The sequence below is a fragment of the Chironomus tepperi genome, unplaced genomic scaffold (genome assembly GCF_022539635.2).
Source record: "Chironomus tepperi strain 1889 unplaced genomic scaffold, CSIRO-AGI_Ctep_v1 contig_85, whole genome shotgun sequence".
NCBI classification, from domain to species: Eukaryota; Metazoa; Arthropoda; class Insecta; order Diptera; family Chironomidae; genus Chironomus; species Chironomus tepperi.
This window is the reverse complement of record NW_027226207.1, coordinates 6,618,912-6,635,261: the sequence shown is the minus strand read 5'-3', so window position 1 is coordinate 6,635,261 and position 16,350 is coordinate 6,618,912. Positions and strand designations below refer to the sequence as shown.

Here is a 16,350-nt window from a genome sequence, read left to right as displayed (position 1 = left end):
TTAGGTTATGGTGATGGATTATGTAGGTTATGATTCTGTAGAACTTGGTATTGATGATTAGCAGAAGGTAGGCAAGAATAGAGCTTCAGAAGCTAACGAACACTTAGAATGATGCTGGATTGATTTGGATTGATGAAAAGCAGCATTATTGGCCACATTTAATCCTTAGGAGCATGTAATTGCACATAAAATTGCCATACCGTCCTTAATCGACACTAAGGGTAGTCATATACCCAAGATACCCTAAAAACCTGAGTTAATCATCCATAACCGTCAATTTAAGCCACAATGGACACTAAGGGAAGTGATGTACCCAAGATACCCTAAGAATTTCACTTAATCATCCATAACCGTCAACTTAAGCCTTAATGGACACTAAGGGTAGTGATGTACCCAAGATACACCAAGTACCCTACCTAATCATCCATAATCAACCCATTATCACCACTCCATACCCCAAATCATCCCATAAACCCCCCTAATTCATCCCAATCCCACCCAAACCTCACCAATCCCAAATTATAAATCACGCAATCTTCCCACAAATCCACAAAGTCGGCATATTTCCTCTAATCCACCATACACAACACAATCCATAAAAAAAGACGTAGAGAGTGAATCTGAAACTGAATGAAGTTGTTTAAAATTCTTTCAATTCAATTAAACGAGACATTAAAGGTGACAAGGCAAAATTGACAGCATGATCGAAGTACAGTGGAAAAATTTTGTGTTATCGATTTGAAAAATGTCTATCAATGCTTGCCTTGCTCGCTTGATCTCTCTCTTTTTTGTTGTATGTTCTTTAATGCTCCCTTCATGCTGTATACATTAAATGTGAATAAATTGATGTTTATCATATTGGAGTATGGGATATAAATGTGGAATTGGGAGACAAAGTGGATGAGAATAAAGGAAGTGAATTTTTTGTGTCATTTTTGGAACTTGATTGAGTATTTTTGGATTGACTTGGCTGATTAGCTATTTTAGGTGCTTTTAAGTCAATTTTCTGCTTTTTAAATTCTTAAAAATCCGTTAAAAATTCAAATTTCAAGTAACAAACCCCTCAACCTAAAAATGCGCTTTATGCCCCAAAAACCCACCAAAATTTCCAACTTGCATACACCACAAGAAGCAAAAAACAATAAATCGACAAACTGATAATACGTTTTCGTGTTCTTTTTCACAATTAAATTGTGTATAAGCTTGGAGAGTCGGCATATAAGTAAAAAAAAAAAAACATTTAATGTAATCAGTAGCTATCATGCCATGCAATACTCAATGAGATGCCAATGGCAATTGTCATGGACTTATCAAAAGTGGAATGAAAAACAACATAGCATTTCAATTGCCTTTAAATATCCAATCTGTCTTGATATGTGGATATGTGGGATTCCTTTGGGGGGATTTTGGGGAGAAATATTTTGGGGGTTTTGGGATTTTTAAATCAAATTTAAAAGGATTTCATAATTCTCAATAATTTGAATTTTTAATTTTTTAAAATTTGGAACTTACAAAATTTTGAAATTTGAAATTTTCAAAATGTTTAAATTTGAAAATTTAGAATGTATTTTAGTTTTGAAAATTTCTAATTTTTTAAAAGTCTATTTCAAATTTAAAAAATTTTAATTTTTTTTTTAAATTTTAAAACCGTTTTGTTTATTTCAAATAATTTTAAATTTTGAAAATTTAAAATTTAAGAATTTTATTACAATTATATCTATGAATGTAAACTTTAAAATTTGTTATATATTTTTAAAAATTTCTAAAATATTTAAATTTTTAATTTCCAAATTTTTTAAGATTTTGAATTTGAATTTTTAAAATTACAAAATAGTTTAAATTTTCAAAATTACAAAAATTTTCAAATTCTCAAAATTACTTAAAAAAAAAAAAAATTAAAATTTTCAGTTTCAAATTTCGATTTTGATTAAAAATTCCAATTGGTTTTCAACATTTTCAAATCTTTTGACAATTTGAATTTTCCTAAATTTTAAAAGGATTTACTTTTAAAAGTTTTAACTTTTTGAAAATTTAAATTTTTAAAAAAACAAAAGTTTAATTTTTTTTTAAATAATGAATTTCTTTAAAAATTTTGAATTTTTTGAAAATTTTGAAATTTGTTTAAAAATGTTAGATTATCTATAATTATCAATAAAAATTCCCAATTTTTGAAATTTAAAAATTTAAAATAAATTTAAAATAAATTTAAAATATTTTTAAATTATTTTCAAAATTTAAAAATATTAAAAATTCCCCACAAAATCCCCACAAGGGCCCCAAAGTCCGATAATATGTTCAAAACATCTTAATTACCTTGACTCTTTTTCCTTTTCGTTCCTTCCTTTCGATATATGTTTATAACTTATTTACTTCTCTTTTATTATTATTATTTTTTGTTAAAATAAAAATTTCACTCTTTTAATTGATTCAATTGATACGATGAGAGGAAATTATAGAGTATAAAAAATGTAGATGCATATAAAAATAATTTATATATATTTTTTAATATTATTATTATTTCACTTTAAATTCATCTCACTTAAATTTACATTATTATTTATAATTTGTGAAAAAGGCAAAAATAATCGAAAATAAAAAACATCCGTTTATGTCCTTTAAAAATTGGAATAATTCCCATAATTTTTTTCACTTTTCATAGAATAAATAAGCACATATTTTTGTCTCTTGTCCTCGCATTCGTATTTGCATACCAAAATAATAATAAAAATGTTTTACTACAACTAATTACGAATAAACAGACACTTGAAAGCAAACATAATTGCAAATGTGAAAAGCATGAATGAATTGGGATGAATGTCAACATTTTTACTGTTTTTATCATTTAATTTTTCTACGTTTTGGTGGTAACATTTTAACACGATTCACGACTCTTATCAGGACATTTTTTATTAATTTATTTTTTAAACACTTCATAAATCACTTCCTGGGTGGTGGTGGGTCGGAGAGTGGGGAGACGATGATTATTTGCTAATTATCTGTTCATTCTTTTACTGTTTTTTATTTATTCTCTGTGTGTGCTTCTTTGTTGTTGTGTTTTGAATTTTTTTTTATTTTTTTGATTGTTTGTGATTTATTTGGGGTGGTCTTAGTTTTTTGAGGTGTTCTTAGAGCTTTTATGGGGGGCTCTTTAATTTTTTGGGGTGTTATTGAGCTTATTAAATGCGCTTTAATTTTTTGGGGTTTTTTTTTGAGCTTATTGGATGCTCCTTAATTTTCTGAGGATATTATTGAGTTTTTTGAGTGCTCTTCAATATATTGACGATGTTCTTAACTTAATGGAGTTGGTCTTTAATATATTGAGGATATTCTTAAAGCTTTGAGTGATTTTTGCTTTTTTTGATAGTGTCTTTAGTTCTTTTTAGGATAATCTTAGTTCCATTGAGGTGTTCTTGGATATTATGGATGTATTCGTTGCTTTTTTGTGGTAGTCTTGGATTATTTTGATGTATTTGTAGCTTTTTTTTTTGGAATATTTTCAATTTTTGGATGTTTTTCACTTTTTTAAAATTTTTAAAATTTCCAAAAAATGCTCAAAGCCTTGTTGAGAGTGTTTTTAGGGTTTTTGAAGCACTTAATGTATCCTCTTATGGATTTTTCAGCATTTATGGAACACCTATAGTATCCTCAATATATTTTCTTTATAGATTCCTTCCGCTATTTTCAGTTCGTTCAACTTTTAAAATTTGTTTAAGATTTGAATAGATACTTATTGCCTTGCTTAGTTGGCGCTTTGGATTGTTGGATAATTATACTCTTCATTGAGGTTCGTGAAGCTTCAGTCGACTGTTGAGCACTTTTAAAATTTCAAGCATTGTTTGTAGCTTTATTAAAGATGTTTCTAACGTTTTTTAAGTGCTTTTAGCAAAAGCAGGTTAATTATTAATTTTTGAAGATGTTCTGAATTTATGTGAGGTGCTACTAGCTTTACAGAGGCTATTAAAACCATTTGATGATGCCTTCTATATGCCTTCTATATGCGACTTATATTTATGTCTTTAAATTGAGATTGTCACTTATTCGATAGATTTCAAATATTATTCACTTTTTAAGAAGCTTTAAAATTCAAAAGAAGGCCTTTTATGTCAAACTAGTTGTCATCAACTTTTTTGGGATCCTTACTGTTTTCTGAGAGAATCTTGGGCTCAATATTTGAATGTTTGTCACTTATTCGAATATGTCACTTGCTTATGTACGCTCTTTATGTATTTATCAATGTTATTCACTACATATGACAGCTTTTTGTCTGATTTAAGACTCTATTGAACCACTTAAAGCAGTATCCTCAATTTTCAACAATTCTCAACTATTCCTAAGGTCTTAAACAGTCAGATTGTCTCAGCATTCATTCTATCGAACCTCCTTTAAGACACACACAAATTTTTTAGAAGCTCCCAAACACATCCGGGTGTTCACTTCACTCAGCACAAAAATATTTTCCACCCTCAAAATTATATTTATATATTTTTTTTTTGTTCAGTTCCACCCCACCAAGAAACACAACTTTTTTTTTACACAACAGAATGGAAAGAACAGAAAAAATTTCAAAACGAAGCACACGAGTGACACAAAATCGATAAATCAAAGACAGCGGAATAGATTGAAATGCGAGCAATAAGAAGAAAATCCACAAAAAAAAAAAAAATATTTCGCGATCGCTCGAAGGAACTGAAAAATGAAGCAAAACACAAACTAAAAAAAAAGGGTCACTAAATTCACGTTTTTGGACTATCCAAAAATAATTTCACCGAATTTTTTTCGCTCCACAATAAAGGAAAATTGAATTAATTTCAAGTGTAAATAGTCTTTGTGTCGAAATAAAAATTAACGTAACAGTTTTTAAGTCGTGCTCGCTCATATATTGTTGTAATGCAACTGGCTCCTCATCCGACAACAACATAAATAACAAGAGAAACGATATCTTGTGCTGAGTACGAAGGAATTTCACCAAAACTTATTGCTTAGTGCTCTCTTGCATGCTCACAGGGAAAAGGAAATGTTCTAAGACTTTTCCTTCTTTTCGTGGAAATATTCATCATCGTATATCCTTAATACACCAAAAAAACTTTACTTCCAACAATTTATCTTCAACACTGAGATGATTTGCGAGATGGTGAATAGTGGAATAAATGCTTTATGCCATTGCTGAAAATCTTGTGTTCCTGCGCATTGGATATTAAATCATTGTTTATTGCTACGAACATCCATTTCCATTACATTTTTTATTCTCTCTCTCGCATCATTTTGATTTTGTATTTTGGATGATGATGAGGGACTTTTTTTTACGTCTGACTGTTTTTTATTTTGGATGTGCGTGAATGTTTGGAGGATGGATGTTTAGTTTTGTGAATGTCAGCATTTATAGGATAGGTTTTTTTTGGATTTTTGGAGAGATATTTTGAGGATTTTTGTTTGAAATATTGAAGATTTTTGGAGTTTTTGCGGGATTTGAAATTGAAAATTGACCCGAGAGATACAAAAAACGAGAAGGAGTCCAAATGGACACCGAATAAAGCAAAGTCTCCAAAAAAAGGCCTTTAGCTATCCATATCATTGTGATACAGAGCTATGCTAGAGCGTTTAACGGCTAATGATTGTTTAACTAGTGAGGATGCGCCAGACCACTACACCTACTGTTGATAGTAAGGTCAGAACCAATCCTCTGATGACGCAATTATCAGCTTATTGTCTTTAACGTACTAAGGGCGGCTGTGAGCAGCGTTTCCACTGCGTATGATTCAATAAAGGACAGATGTAAGGGTTTTTCTTGCCGGGTCTCGAACATATGATTTCACTTGGTCGGTATCACAATAATTAGGTATCGTAGTATTAAACCATTCCGTCACTGAGCTTCTTCGATTATTGGAACCAATACTATTCCAAATTTAACTCTGCATCATACTTTCTAGGAGACACTCAGCAAAAGAGTGATTTTCCGAGCCAAAATCATCCTTAACAAGAAAATTTCTCCAATTTCTAGAGAATCAGAATCAAAAAAATTGGACGTACTTGTTAAATTTGACGACATAACAGTCCTAAGTGGCACAAAAAAAGGAGAAAGAAACCAAATTGACCCCAAAATCAGTATAGTTAGCAAATGAAGCCCTATTAAACCCAGGTGTGTTCCATGAAGCATAACTTGAGAAGCACTGGTCGCTTTTCCTAATTATCAAACCCCTTTTAAATCCCCAAGCTTAACCCAGGTGTGTTTCATGGACCATAGCTTAAGAATCCCTGTCCCCCACCCCCTGATCATCAACCAAAAAAACCCCTTATTAAATCCCCAATCCCCATCATAAAAGTCATCCAAAAACTTCTCTCCAACAAAAGAAGAAGAAAGAAAAAAAAAACTTTCAAATCCGCTTTTATTCCATTTCCGAAATATTTCCTTCATCCTCATCATCAAACATGAGTCAAGATGAAAATAAGAAGCAAAAAAATTGTAGCAATAGAAGTATCATCAAGTAATAGTAAAGAATAGACCAGCATTAAAAATTGGAATTATTATCATAATTTTGTCATAAATATAATACCCTCCATTTACAATGAATGCATAACCATTTTACCAGACTTTTAGTTTTTATTTCCTATAATTTTTTTTCATAGCTGGAAAATACTTTTTTCCGAGAGCAGAAAAAAAAGGAACTTAGTAAAGGATCTGCCTTTTTATATCCTCGTCGCATTATTTTCTTCGTTGAATCCTTTAGGGCTAAAAAGAAAATTATAAATAAAGCTTTCCCATTTCCATCATATCACAGGTTGATGATTTATGGCTGTTTTGTTGTATTATTATGGATGTGTATGTATTTATGAAGAATATAGAGTTTGTGGAATGAGGAAGAAGACATGTATATATTACATTACGAATTGGAAAGTGTGGGCGGGATTCTGAAATGATGTCATTTTAATTATTATTGAGATTTACTTCCTTTTTATTTTCTTTCTTTTATATGTATGATGGTAGATATTATTAAGTCTGTTATTGTATATAGATTATGTTATTTTTTTGTAGAGTTTAGGGGGCTTGATAAACTGGTTGTTGGATTTTTTCTCGAACATAACTGAGTAACTGCATAACTGTAGATGAACATTCAAGTGACCCTGAGACCAAATGACAAAAGACCTCTTAAAGGTATCTTGAGGGTATCTGACATTGAACAGACTCCAATGGACTGGGCATGATATATTAGAAGACCCGTGGAAGGCCATTCAGTAAAGTTTCTAAGTCTGTCTTTGTGGATGGCAAGAGACTGCGTAGTTGGACAAAGAACTCATCGAAAGAAGCTGTCGAACGAGACAGTTTTGCATTTGGAATCGGGAATTGACAATCTAAAGTCAGTCATAAAGCAAGGTTTGGGTGACATCAATGTGAGGTAATGGATACCATTTGATCGGTACGGCCAACGAAGTAAGTGAGTAAGAAGTCAAACTCAGCTCATTTAAAAAAGAGGTAGACACCTTAGTTTATGTGTCTCAGCTTCTAAAATATTACCAAATGACTAGTTATAGTTAAAATGCTCTTTTGGACTAAGATTGACTGCTGATACTATTGGTATGCTTTTTAATAATCCAATAATGAGGTGTGAGCTCTTTAAAGGATCAAGACATCAAATTACCTTATGATATTACTATACTAATGGAGGTCATGGACCACAATTGATCTGTATTGCCAACAAAGTAAGAAATTATATAAAAACGTAAATTATCCTTTAAAATGTTCAAAATTTACACCATTGTCCCAAAATCCATAAAAATCCCAGATTATCCACCAAATCCATTCCCCCAAATCCCCTCCAATACAAATCATCTCCAGAACCCCTAAACAAGCCATCCAAACCATCATCATCACATCGCCTCGTTTATTCTCTTTCTCTTTCTCTTCCTGCTTCCTCCACCACCCCTTCCTATTGTTATCTGATTAAGACAACGCACATCTTATACAATGAACTTTTTTCTCCTATATCTATAACGATACAGCAACAACAGAGCACATCACAAACTTCCCCAACAGATCTAAATCTCATCTATGGAACAACAATGAGCCAAAAGAAAAAAAGAGTGAGGAACTGAAGCTAGGATGATTACTGTGCGTGAAAAGTTGAACTCCCTCGGATTCTAACTGGGTGTCTATTTTTTTGTATATCCTCAAAAATGTTTATTTTCAATAAATATGATAATTTTTTTATTCTATCCACACACCAGACTTGTGGTGGCGGTGCTCATACTTTTGTGTATATCTATTCCTATTATTGCATAACTTCAATTATTTATTCATTGTTTTTATTTCTTCCATCGTTTGAGTCATTCTTACTTTCTACAGCATCATCTCACCCCAACTGATACCCATCACTGCATGTTACATTTACTGATTTTCTTCTCTCTTCCACTTCCTTGCTCTCTTACTGGTACTGAAAAAATTCTTTACATCCTTGTATTCTTATTCTTTGTATTATTTTTTTAATGCTGGTGTTGTTATTATTAAACATTATTGTGTGGCAATAGATGATGATGATATGTTTACTGTATGAGGAAGCGAGGAAAAATGAAGAAGTGGATCGTATTTTTTTTTTTTGCGCATTTATTGGAAAACGATGAAGGGAAAAATTTTAGTTTGAGGAAGTTAGTGATAAAATATAATTGTTGGGGAAATTGGATGAAGTTAAGGCTTTAATACGGTGAGGCAAAACCTTCTTACTTTTTGGAGCATACCACACGATATGAACACGGTCCCGTATGCCAGGATTGAAACCACACCGGCAGACGATTCATGTCATTGCCAAAAACTGTTTGACGGCACACAGGTTGCCAAACACTGCTTTAATAGATAAATAAGTGAAATTCTCAAATATGACCTAAAGTAGGTCGATGAAGGAATGGCTGAGTGATGTGGTATCTAATAATTACAACAGTGACACAGCGGTCATGAGTTCGTAACTTGTCAAATGAAATTGAATCCTATTTACAATACTGAGTCATTAAACTAGAGCCGATTGCTCACACGGAAGCCACAAGACCCTGAAAAGGCAGAAAATGAGTCCCCAAATGAACTTGACTCTGGCATGGAGCCTGATTTCATCAAATCCGGTATCATACCAAACTTATAGCTACATAAAGAATTAGATTTACTAATAAGTTTACTTAAAATGTAGGCAAAAAATGAATAAACTTCATCAACGGAGTTCGGTTCAAATCCCCTATTTAAGCACTTTAGTGTCCTAGTGAGATTATGCTGCATAGGCAGTGGCCTAAGGCGTACGCAAATAGGGTGCTCAACCACATTCCATGTTTTGGCGAAATAGCATGTCGCAATACAGGAACTCAAAGATTATACGGAGTAAAGTCAACTTGAGTCCGACTTTTCCATACGAAATCCGAATCGAATTTGAGCTCTGCTAGCAGTCCAAACCTATATTAAATCCCAACTCATAATCCATAGTCCCATCCCATATACTGGATCCATCAATTTTCACCCAAAAACTTATCAATTTACAAACAAGCAGCACCAAAAGAAATAACAAGAAGGATTTCACAAAGAAATTTCTTTTTCTTTTCCCTTAAAAAGTTGTTTAACAGCAAACCGTTTTACGTACAAAACATTTTGTGTGTGCAATAAGTGAAGAATCATCCTCGATGCTTTTTATTTTTGCTTTTTTTTTCTTTTCCTCCTATTTTTGCTGCTCTTCTTTTTAGCTCTTCTTATTATTTTCGGGGGAGAAGATATAAATCACCGTCAAATAAGAAAATAATAGAAGTCATGCGACATGTCTGACAATTGAAAAGAAGTGTGAGTAGGTTTTTGTATTCATTTACAAGCGCCTTAGAAATTATATATTTATTTTTTGTGTATATATGGATTATTGAGCGCCATTTTTTTGAGGGGAGATGGGGGAATGTTTTAGGATGCTTTGGGTAGGGTCGGGCTGTCTGAGAGATTGGTTGACTGTCCGTGTGACTGGCTAATCGGTAGTCTTTATCAGAATATACTGATGCAGGAACAATTAGAACAAATCAATCTGAATTGCATTTCTGTTAAAATAACGGCATTAATGCCAGTTCCTTGATTCTTAAAAATTGAGAAAATTGATTACTTGGCTTAACAACAATAAACAGACAATATACTGACTGTCTAAAATTTGAAACTAATTCTTGTGAAGTATAAAATTTCATACAAAAGTCTTTGAAAATAGAGAAACTTCTTCTTGTGAAGTATAAGATTTCATACAAAAGTCTTTGAAAATAGAGAAACTTCTTCTTGTGAAGCATAAGATTTCATACAAAAGTTCTTGAAAAAAGAGAAACTTCTTCTTATGAAGTATAAAATTTCATTCAAAAATTTCTGATCAAGTCATGAGTTCGAATCTTCCTTGCAGCATGCACATTTTGCAATTTTTATTGATTTTCCTCTCATTTTGATCAACCTAACCTCAAAATTTTTTTCCAATTTTCATGAATTTTTACTCCAAAAAATGCGCTTCTTGTCCAACAACCCAAGGACTTTCTTACTCCTTTATGAATGTGTGTGACATTTTTATGTATTAATTGAAGAACTTTCTTCTTTTTTCCTCATTTTTTTTTTTCATTCACAATTTCTCTTTCATTTTCAAAAATTATTAATGGGTTCGCATCATCAGTGCTCATAAATTTTATTTTTCACATTTTTACTTTTTTTTCGGTTAAAAAAACAGGCACTGACCTACAGAAATGTAATGAAAATAAAATGTGCCAGACTTGTAATATTATTTAAGTGTTTCACGGTACATATTTAATAGCAATAAAAAAAAGTCTTTATTTTCTCTCTTTCTCCTTCTCCACTTGCTGCGTCTTCCTACAAAGATTCATTCATACAAGTAGCGCATAAAATTTTTATTGCTTTTTTATTATTGTTATGTCTGCAATTGAGTAACAGATTTTTTTTTTGATCCGATTATTGGGAAAAAATTTTCATATTTTATGTGATGGAATCTTTTATGGCTTTTTGAGGATGTTGAGGAAGTTGGATATGGATTTTTTGCATGGTTTTATGAGTGATTTTTATGGTCTTTTTATTGTTTTTAGTGTTATGTTAGGTTTTATTGAGCTGTATTAAGTTATATTGAGCTATATTAAGTTAAGGGTAGACTGTTGGGTTAGGTTATGTTAGAATGCTGGCTTTAGGAGTGGATTTACCAAATTTCATTGAAGTTTCATCCAAATTTGATCATTTTTAATTTAAATTTGAAGACTTTTAACCAAAAATTGAAGATTTTAATCCAAATGTAGAGTTTTTATTCAAATTTGAACATTTTTAATAAAATTTTGAATAAAAAATGAGAACAAATATTTGCAAAAAAATGAGAACAATTTAAAAATGGTGAAATATTTATTTTTTGAAAATTCTAGGTTTAATAATAAAAATTTAAAAATATTAAAAATCTAATTTTAAAATTTAAAACAATAAACTTTAAAAATTCTCCAAGTAGTTTTAAAAATTTTAGAACAAATTTTGATAAATTTAAAACAAATTTTGAAAAATTTTTTAACAAATTTCAGAAATTTTAAAATAAAATTTAAGACTTTTATGAAATATTTCAAAAATTCAATTTCAATATCATTTTTAAACATTTTAAATAAAAACTTTAAAAGTCAAATTTAAAAACTTTCTTATATTTTATTGAATTGTTAAATCTAACTTGTTTAAGTTTTTGATAAATAATTCAAAATTATAATTTAGCATTAGTTATTTTTGAACTTTCTTAGAGAATTATAGAATTTTCAAAAATGTATTTCAAAATATAAATTGCAAACATTTTTCAATAAATTTTAAAAATTTAAATTTTATTATAAATTTGGAATTTTTAAATTTTATAACTAACTTTAAATTATCTACAAAAATTCAAAAATTGTTTAATAAATTATAAAGATATTAAATTTCATATTAAAAATTTTAGATTTAAAAATTCAAAAAAATATAGAAATAAGTTTTAAAATTTTTTAAATCTTACTTATATTAAACATTTTAAAAAATTTATAAATTCTTTTTCTTAAAATTTTACAATTTTTTAAAAAATATTATTACCACCCGTCGGAAACTTCAAGGCAAATTTACGCAACAAAAATGCACAAAAGCAATAAAAATTCTTTAAAAATTTCACAATTATTATCCATATGTCGCACACATCCTCCAACAATTCCATACAAAATCACTTAAAATTCTGACGAAAATCCTCTCAAGGATGCCAGAACTTAAAATTCCCCAAAAATCATCATCCAAAAAAAATTATTCAATAAATTAAATTTCACTCTACATATCTCAAAATATTCAATATTCATCTATGCTTCATACAACATCCTCAAAAAGTACCAAAACATCCACCATGAAATGCAGTATGATCTCTCTCACTCTCTCCCTAAAAATGAATAATGGCCGTTCCTCATATTTTTCCCCTATTTTTTTTTTTTTGTCTAACAATTTTTTTGTTCATGCCGTAAGACTGTATATGTTGCACGTACATCTTCTTTTCATACTCTTATTGGAAGTGAAAGGAATTTCTTATTTTTGTACGTAGATTGTTGAATGAAAGGAAAGAAGAAAATGTCTTGGGAGATGGAAAATTTGAGGAAAAAGAGAGTGAAAATGTTATTTGAGAATTTTCCGGTTTTGTGGAAATGAGAAAAATTCTGTACTAGATTTTTTTGGGAAATTGTAGGAAGGATTTGAAAAATTTCGGTTGATTATTTTTATTTTTATTTTGAGAAATTTCATCAGATTTTTTTTTGATATTTTTTTAGAATTTTATCTTAATTTTTTTAATTCAATATTTGAATTAATCAGCTATATTATTGCTTAGAGCCCCTAATATCAAGTATTATTAATTAAATATTCAAATACAAAAACTTACCTTAAAAGCAAATCCTAAATGTAAGTTTCATCCATAGTAATAGTCTGAAATGATACAAAAATGAATATTTGTTATTAGGAAATTTAATTAATTTAAAATTTTTAAAATTTATAAAATAATAAAATTTTGAAAAATTTTTCAATTAATTTAAATTAAAGTTTGAATTTTCAAAATTGAAATTTGAATTTTATTAAATTAATATTTGAATTTTAAAAATTAAAACTTAGATTTTCACAAATTAAAATTTAAGTTTTTAAAAATTTAATTTGAATTATTAAATTTGAATTCAAGTTTTGTTAAATTTAATTGAATTTAAATTTTAATTTTGTTAAATTAAATTTGAATTTAAATTTTAATTTTCTTAAATTAATTTAATTGAATTTTAATTTGATTGCAAATTAGAATTTTTTAAATTTCATTTGAATTTAAATTTGAAGTTTTACAAAATTAATTGATTTTAATTTTGAATTTTATTCAATTTATTAAAATTCAAATTAAAAATTTTCAATTCTTAAATTCCAATTTCTAAAAATTCAAAATTAAGTTTGAAAAATTTTAAATATCGCATCAGAATTAACAAAATCTCAATATTTCAATTTAAAACAATTCATTCAACAATTAAAAACCCAACAACAACAACAACAAGCTCTATAATCATCATCATCATATCTCCTCATTCGATCATTCATCCATACAGCCATAACACAGAGTCTCACATGTGCAGATGTTGAATAAAATTTCAACATAATTTTATTCCCATTTTTCACAATATACATGTACGATAAAATAAATAAAATATATTTTTAATTTCATATCCCATAGCGTCATCTATGAAATGATAGACAAAGCTATTGCTATATCCAAGACACATTGTACTTCGTAGATTTTAGATAACTATGAGTTTTTGAGTGGGAGAGAGAGTAGCAAATAGACAAAATAGAGAGGAAAATTGAGAGAGAGAAGGTAGAGGAGAAGTTGAGATGATTTTTGAGGGAATATGGAATGATGAGGTAGAGGTTTGAGGGAATTTGGGGGTTTATTGGGGGAATTTTGGATGAATTTTGGGAATATTTCATGAATTTGTTTAATTGACAATTTATAAATCATTTAAAATTGAGATTTTGGATCAAATGATAAAGCCGACGGAAGAAGGAGCTCTCAATTGACAATTAAGTTCTAATTGAAGTTTCGATTAGAGTCAATTGAGATTTCAGAGCTCAAACTTCAATAAATTTGAAGATTTTTGACAAAATTTTCATTAAAAATTCATTCAAAATTTGACTAATTTGCTCAAAATTTGACCAATTTGCTCAAAATTTGACTAATTTGCTCAAAGTTTGACTAATTTGCTCAAAATTTGACTAATTTGCTCAAAATTTGATTAATTTGCTCAAAATTTGACTAATTTGCTCAAAATTTGATTAATTTGCTCAAAATTTAACTAATTTGCTCAAAATTTGACTAAATTTGCTCAAATTTTGACTAAATTGCTCAAAATTTGGTTAATTGGTTCTCAAATTGACAGATTTAATCAAGGTTTGCAATCCTCATTCTCATTAAGGTCAACTTGACAATAGTAAAGTCCAAACTCAATCTTAACCTTAGAATTCAACCAAAATAACAATAATACATTCAATAATAACTCAAATCCAAAAATTTCACAATAAATTCCACACTAAAATCCAATCTTTCATCAATTTAATTCCTTATCATATCCACAAATCAGCGGCACTAAAATACCCATTTTTAAAAATTCTCACGATCAACATTCAATCCACTATCTTCCATCCAACATCATCAATATTCATATTCATATTTATTCAATACAATATCTCTTAAAATCCATTCAATTTTTTCAATTGACGAAAAATATGATGCATCTTTTTTTGAAAGGTATATACACAATAGACATAAACAATAGAAGGGCAGTAAAGAATTATAATCACACGTCGATTATTAGTTAACACTTTTTTATTTAGCAAAAAAAAAAAAGTTAAAAAATATTTTTTAACAATGATTTTTTTTTATCTCTTTTCGATGTTTGTCCATTGTTATTGGGATGTGCCAGGTTAATAATTTTTTATACTTCTTATGACTCTCTGTATGTTGATTATTGCACAATATTCGCTGCCGCTACTCTTCTCACATCTCTTCATATAGATTATTTCTTAGTAGATTTGCCGACAATTTTTTTTTTTTTTTTTGTTAGCTGGATTTTTGAAGGTGTTAGAATATGGGAATCGATGGAGGGATTGTGAGTCGTTTTGGGCTTTAATGGACTGGATGGGAATTAGGACTTTATAGAGGATCAGGACTTAATTAGGGTTCAGGACTTTATAGAGGGTCAAGTAAGTAATCAGATTATGGATTAATGGTGAAGAAAGAATCAGTTAAAATCCACAGATGTTTTGGAACTGAACTTGAAGACGACATACTTGAAGTTGACTTGAGTCGACTCGACCCGACCCGATTCAAAGTAAGTCTACTTTTAGTCGACTTGACACGCACGACTCGACTTCGAGTTACTCTATCGAGTATTTTGCATCTTAACTGGCTATATAGTTGAGGTTGTGTCCCAAAATGACCTCGGGAACTACAAGTTATGACCAAGATGGCCAATTTTATCAATAAGATTCGAACCTGAGTACTTTAATGCTTGTAGATTTGCAATATAAAGCGCAAATATCATCAATAACCTTACAATTATGGCAGCAATATTTTGATGAGATTCAAACTCATAACAGCATACACAGATGGATTTAGGAGTGATTAACCAGATAACTAACCAGTCGGCCAGAGAGGCTTTACGACAAACTAGACGAAATGTCGTTTTCTAACAACTCAATATCATGTGTAAGGATTTCGAACTCAAAATACAACTTTTGATCAGTTCCACAATCTTTGAACTTGTTCTGATCTTGATCTTGATCTCTACAGCCAGCGAATTAAGTAAGTAAGTAATTAATTCTAAACAACTCCTTAAAAATGCTTCTTAACCCCAACATCACCCGACACATCATCACATATATCTACCAGTTGTTATTATTATTAAGCATAAAGAGCAAACAATAGCGTAACTTTATATGATACTAGGAAATTGATAAACATCTTTATTGATTTTGAATACCAAAAATTGCTATGAATAACAACCACAGCATCCAGAAGGAAGGCACCGAACTCAAAAACAATGAATATATATATATTTTATATATATTCAGTTCTATTACAATATATAAAATTCAGATCAATTAAAGTTACATTAAATATATGAAGTGTGAACAGTCGTTTTCACCTTTATTTTATTATACAATTTTGTTATCTCATAAAAAAATAAGGCAATATAGCCGGAATGGAAGATGAAAAAGAAAAAAATCGAAAAAAATGGTTGGTGCTCTTCTTATTTTGGATTAACCACACATTTGTGAATAATTCTCAATTTTTTTTTGGTATTTTA

At 29.5% G+C, this 16,350-nt stretch overlaps 1 protein-coding gene across 3 annotated transcripts in view; it reads right to left on the bottom strand.

Moving 5' to 3' along the window:
• The window catches only part of Antp (homeotic protein antennapedia), a 131,647-nt gene that overhangs the window by 79,688 nt on the left and 35,609 nt on the right, over positions 1 to 16,350 (bottom strand). For 2 of the 3 annotated variants that reach the window (XM_070634962.1, XM_070634966.1), the window contains exon 3: positions 12,897 to 12,940. The gene's annotated coding sequence lies outside the window, so the exon portion shown is untranslated. Of the gene's footprint in view, positions 1 to 2,313; positions 2,392 to 12,896; positions 12,941 to 16,350 lie in introns of those variants that run through there. The other variant, XM_070634964.1, reaches the window with a different exon arrangement.